The sequence below is a fragment of the Gymnoscopelus braueri genome (genome assembly GCF_963280865.1).
Source record: "Gymnoscopelus braueri genome assembly, chromosome: 10".
Classification (NCBI taxonomy): Eukaryota; Metazoa; Chordata; class Actinopteri; order Myctophiformes; family Myctophidae; genus Gymnoscopelus; species Gymnoscopelus braueri.
In genome coordinates this window covers 47,013,809-47,019,991 of record NC_137611.1, presented here as the reverse complement: position 1 = coordinate 47,019,991, position 6,183 = coordinate 47,013,809, and the positions used below count along the sequence as shown (strand labels likewise).

At 38.4% G+C, this 6,183-nt stretch overlaps 2 long non-coding RNA genes across 2 annotated transcripts; both read right to left on the bottom strand.

Moving 5' to 3' along the window:
* Positions 1-473: 473 nt before the first annotated feature.
* Positions 474-1,670, bottom strand: LOC308093143. Its single transcript, XR_013933857.1, has 3 exons — positions 1,542-1,670; positions 1,160-1,272; positions 474-924 (listed from the first exon to the last, which is right to left on the bottom strand). It is a non-coding gene; the product is annotated as an uncharacterized lncRNA (long non-coding RNA).
* Positions 1,671-1,806: 136 nt separating this feature from the next.
* Positions 1,807-3,047, bottom strand: LOC308093145. Its single transcript, XR_013933858.1, has 3 exons — positions 2,933-3,047; positions 2,277-2,375; positions 1,807-1,924 (listed from the first exon to the last, which is right to left on the bottom strand). It is a non-coding gene; the product is annotated as an uncharacterized lncRNA (long non-coding RNA).
* Positions 3,048-6,183: the final 3,136 nt, after the last annotated feature.

Genomic DNA, 6,183 nt, shown 5'->3' with positions numbered 1-6,183 from the left:
ATTACACACATTCGACTTAAAGGACAGCATGGCAATATATTGTCTTTTTCAGCGTCTCTTATAGTCTCTGTGTTCATAATGTATTGTGTACTCACATAATGTGTACTTTCTACTTTTGATACCGATACTTTTGAACTTTTACTCAAGTAAATTTTGAATTCCGGATGTTTACTTGTAACAGAGTATTTCTACCTTGCAGTGATGATACTTTTACTTAAGTAAAACATTGTAGTACTTTTTCTACCACTGCATACAGGAGACATCACTTCTAGTTGTAACTGTAACTTCAAACTATGATGATGATGATGATCATCATCATCATCATCATCATCATTACTATATATTTATTATTATATTGTTTCAACCCGGGAACGGTGCCTTAGGATTGCATTTGGTCATCGTGTCATGCTAAGCTAAGCTAACAAAACCAAACCTAAAAAGTAGTTTTTAACCTAATCATTGCCTTAAGTGTATTACTTTGCAATAGAAAAACTAGCTTAGAAGAATTATGCATTTGCTGTTAGAAACAGGCCACATCTGGTCCCCTAGTCTATATGAACAATGATATGGTATTAAAATGTAACAAACGGCTGTTAAGTTCATGTTATTCACATTGGCTCCCCTTTAATAATTAAAATATTGTAATGTAATATCTACAGTGCATATTGGGTAGAATTACAAGGCAGTTAAACCAAAGCAAACACATAAACTACCACATGTGAATGAATACACCCATCAAAAAAACAGCTTGATACATTGTGAAAATGTTGATTTCAACACAAAACTCTTTCACAGATCCAATTGTTATTTTGAGAACATGGATTGTCGTGCCATCCTTTCAAACCTCCATTCCACAACACAGCACAGTCACCGTCTTCTACCTCTTGTTCAAACTTGTTATCTGGCTCACCAGGGGCCCAATACCTGATGAAGTAGATACATTGAACACATTACAATACTGTTATATGTTTTCCCCTCTAAATATTTTGTTTGTTAAACATGATATCATATTAGTTACAAATGAACTGGATAGTGATAGAAAATACGTATAATTGTCATAATAACATTTAATACCATTTAGACAAAGGCGCAAATATGTGAAATATAGTTAAAATGTTAGTTAAAATAAAGAAAAGTTTAACGTAAGGTAAAGTCTTACGTAGGTGTGGTCAGTGTTGTTCCATCTACCCACATCCAGACTCCTTCTTCGTCTCTGTCAATCAAACCCAGCCACACGTTCGCGTCTCTGCCAGTAACTCTCTTAACAAAGTCCTGGACAGAAAATATGCTGGTTACTGAAGTACAAACTGTACAGATAACAGATGTTACAGCCGCACATGCACACATGCGCACACACGTGTGTGCACACACACACACACACACACACACACACGCAAGCAGTCACGCACGCACGCACGCACGCACGCGCACACACACACACACACACACACACACACACACACACACACACACACACACACACACACACACACACACACACACACACACACACACACACACACACACACACACACACACACCTGTTTTTCTTTGCTGTTTATGACCAACAGGTCCGATTGTCTGTCTCTACAGTAGTGTCTGCTCTCCTCCCAGGTTTTCCTCTCAGTAGAGACGTAATAACACACACCATCATCAAATGTAAATCCATATGTTTCTGACAACAAAATAACAAAGTTAGCAACTGTTTGCTCATATTAATGGTAAATGATGAACAACATGATATAATAATTAATAAAAATAGTGATGTCTCACTGACCACAACAGAGTCTCTTCTTCAGGTCTTTAGCTGCATTGTTATAGTTGGACTGTAGCTGGTCAAACCTGGACTGTATCTGATCCTTCTGTTCAGTTACATTGTTATATCTGGACTGTAGGTTGTTTTTCTCTGTATTCAATTCAGAATCTGCAAGAAGGAAAATCAACAGACTAATGAGCTTTACTCTGCCTTACAAAGCCAAAGTACAGTAACTACGTTTTTGGACACACCAACTTATTTGTGTATCCCAAAGGTCAAATTAGCCTTCTGATTTTGGGGGCTGAACAATTACCTCAAGAACAGATGTACATTTATTGTAAAATCACTTATATGCCAATATCTCATTTGGCCGACCAGTTGAATCACTTTTAAACCCATTTTTCAGTGATTTGTTTCTTAGTAGTTACTGCTAGTGCTAAGTATTTCAATCAACAGCCATCAACACTATTTCCAACACAAATATAAAATGTAAAGATAGTGCTCATAGAATGACACTCACACTTTATGACCAGACCAATGATGACAACCAATAGAAGACTCAGCACCACCAGACACACTCCAACAGCTCTGGAATGATTGTTCTTTGACTGATCAGAGCCTGAAAAACATAAGACAAACCTATGAGGATACTACAGATGGTTTTTAACAAGTTATGATGCTTTATGACAGATAACAAGTCATTTAACCCATTAAGACCTGATGCAGATAAAAAAAAAAAAGCCTTTTAAATCAGTAGTTCTCAAACTCTTTTGTGCCAAGGACCCACAAAATGAATTAAAACCAGGGGCGACCGTGCTTTTGCTGTGTCTGCCCCTAGGCTCTGGAATGATCTTCCCCTTCACATTCGATCCGCCCGGTCCATCCAGGTTTTTAAGTCCTTGCTTAAAACTCACTTTTTCGACTTCGCTTTTAATCACAGCCAAGCTTTATTTGAACTGGATCACCTCCTATTTGATTGCATTTGACTGTATTTGATTGTATTTGGTTGTATTTGGTTGTATTTGATTGTATTTGATTGTATTTAATTGTATTGGATTTTATTGTTTTGTTGCATTGTTTCTTGACCTGTACAGCACTTTGGTCGACTACAGTTCTTTTTTAATTGTGTTAATACACGTGTTAGGTAACCTCTGTACATATTTTCTTAAATTTTACCTCCATGCTGCTCTTGTGCTGTGTTGTTCTGTGCAGCATCCTGCTTTGTCCCAGGGTCAAGGTTGTCTGCATTCTCATAGATGTGGTCAAGGTCGTCTGGATTGAGATAGATATCATCTTCTATCTCTCCTCTCTCCTCCATCTCCATCTGTCTCTCTCCTCGGCCAGATCTGACCTTCTTCGTCAGATCTGGCCCGGTGTTGACATACACGTCCTCAGGCATGGACATGTTGGAAAACTTAAAGTCACAAAAGAGGAAGATGAAGATGAATGCTTTGAAATAATAGTGAAGTATTATTGTTCTACCAGTCGTGCAAACTTCCCATTAAGTAAATGCAAGCAGCTGTCCGATAAATGGGACAATGTTAGCAGATACAGTATATGAGCTCATCCTTAACCTCTTTTTCTTCTTCCTTTTTTGTCTCAGCCAGACCAGATGGCAGGATGTACTGTATGTTTATGCTGTACTTTCATTTATAATACACACAATCATCTTTATGTCTCTCTGTCAGTGTTGCGTTCTGAACCTTTGGGTGTGTGTGTGTGTGCGTGTGCGTGTGCGTGTGCGTGTGCGTGTGCGTGTGCGTGTGCGTGTGTGTGTGTGTGTGCGTGTGCGTGTGTGCGTGCGTGCGTGCGTGCGTGCGTGCGTGCGTGCAGCCATGCACGTGTATGTAGGGGGGGTTGCGACCTTAGGTCCCGACTCATGTTGCCTGCCAGCTAGGTCGCCAGTTATGACCAGCGTCCTAAACAAAACATGATAATACAGAATAGGTGATGTCTACATCTATGTTTTGATGGTTAAGGATTACAGTGATACCATTTAAAACAGAGGTTCTCAAACTGTGGGTTAGGACCCCAAATGGAGTCACAGGAAGGTGGCAGTGGCTACATTAACTGAAAAAGGTTTAAATGTGAATCCTTCCAATTAAGTCTGTTTTTGTTTTATTTTTGAAAAGCATGCAATTATTATAATGGTTCTGGCAACATATATAGGCTATAATCATATGAGATAAAACAACATAAAAACAGTATATAGAATCATTTATCAACACCAAAATTACAATGGAAAAACACAGAAATGAATACATTGTGATTGTACAACTATCTAGCCAGTCACACAAGCAATGCAACTAAATAGATCTCCCCTTGTAGAGGGTATTTGAGCAACCAAGTTAACGGACACAACTCAGACCTGTGTCTTTGATAGTTTTATTATACTGACACACAATACCAACACACTCTAATACTTTTAGGCCAGTATGGCCAGTAAGCCAGTAGGCCATTAGTCAAGTAAATAGTCGGATTATAAAAGTAAACACAAACAACAACGTAACAACAAATTAATGACATGAAATATACACACAAAACTATAAACCATATCAGAAATATATTATCGTTGTGTAAACACGCTCTCAATTCTTACCGTCAGTCTCTCGGAGCTCGAAATGGAAAATTACGAACGCAGCAATAACACCCTGGTAACTAGTAACACTGGTACTGTACGTAGAACACTTTGTCCTGATAGTGAGCATCCACTCCATTTATATCGGTTTGGTCTACCCATGTAGGTGTAAACCTTCTGTTGACTAATCATGTGACTTGTGTGTTATCTTAACTGTGGAAACACAGTACAGCCTTTAGCACTGTTCTAAACAGTAGCCACTGTCACCCAGCTCCTCATCTGACCTAATAAATCAACATGCCCTCATGTGACACTTAATAGACATGTGTAAAGTCCACTGCTGTGCTGTGGCTTTTAGAATTTGTATATATTTGTACCTTCGGATTATAACTTCAGTTTATAACTCCAAATAAGCAGTATTAACCTTCATATAAGCATGTATCAACTCCTAGAATAGAGATATTCTAGGAGTTGATATATATAATATAGAAAATAAATCGGCCTATCACTCCGGTATAAGATCCTAAATAAGCAGGAAATACACACATAATAATAATCACAATAATAACCGCAAACTTCATAATGCATCTTGATGTGACTGTGAGCTTGCCGATTGGCTGTTTTCACTACAATGTCAATTTCTTTTTTTATACCTGGTGTTTCATTGGGATGCGGGACAATTATTTTATCACTTAGTGACTGCACCTTTCAACAGAATAGATTAGAACAAGATAAACATCTATGTAAGCACACAAAACAAGTATTATTTTAACGAGACATTTTAGTGTTTTAGAGATATTTGTCATGGACTTGAGAAACACAGCTTAAACCTGGGGCCAGTAAGCAAATTGGTGATGACAATGATGGCTGCCTTGAAACATAAGGGACCAGTTGTGTCATGCATGCTCTGGGCCTTAGCTTGCCTTACCCCTTATGCCTAAACGTATTAGCCATATTTTACTATTTTGAAAAACGTTTTCAAATAGTTCAACTAGGCGATCTACATCGACACATTGTGAGCTTTTGCTTTTGGCTTTTGGCGGCTATTGGTATTTAAAAATGTTTTTAAAAATAGTAAAAAATGCAAAAAAACGTTTAGGGATAAGAGGTAGTAAGGCAGATGGGTCAAGTATAGGCCCAAGATAGGGCCCATCATTAACTTATAATATATATAATAAGAAAGGATGTTTGTATATGTTTGGGAATGTTCCAGGAACATAGCACGCAGTTGAACACAGGGCCCTTGGAGAAAGAGTACCCAAAAACCTTTTAAAAAGTTAACTCTATGTGCGTTAACAGAATAGAAAGTCGTGGAACATACAGTAGGACTCTAGGAACATAGGAATGACCCTTCTTAGATATTGTGATTTCCTTTTTTCAACGTCACTGACTAAGTAAGAATGGCTTATCATCGGTGTTGGCTGAGAACGAGGGTGTCTATTCCCAATTCAATGTGCTAGATCCCTGGATTGCTGATGTGGAGTGCAACACTACCATCATCTCTCAGTACTTGATGCATGTCTTAGTTACCCAAGCCATGCTACACCGAGGAACCCAGAACCTTGTCGTCCTAAGGCGAGTGCTCTACTAACTGAGCTATCTGGACATAAACAACGTTATTGAATTGACCATTACCTATTCACCTGAACAGTTTATGATGTTGTACATGATATAATTGTAATCATGGGCGTTTTTGCAATGGCTCCATATCTGAAAATGTTCAGGGCCCCAAACTGTACAAGTCTACCAAGTTTCACGCTTTTATGAAAAAGTGAACGATTTTCGTCTCAATCCACCGGACTAATTCTAAATGAATCATTTGTGTCCTTTGGCAAGGTCAATGCTGTCC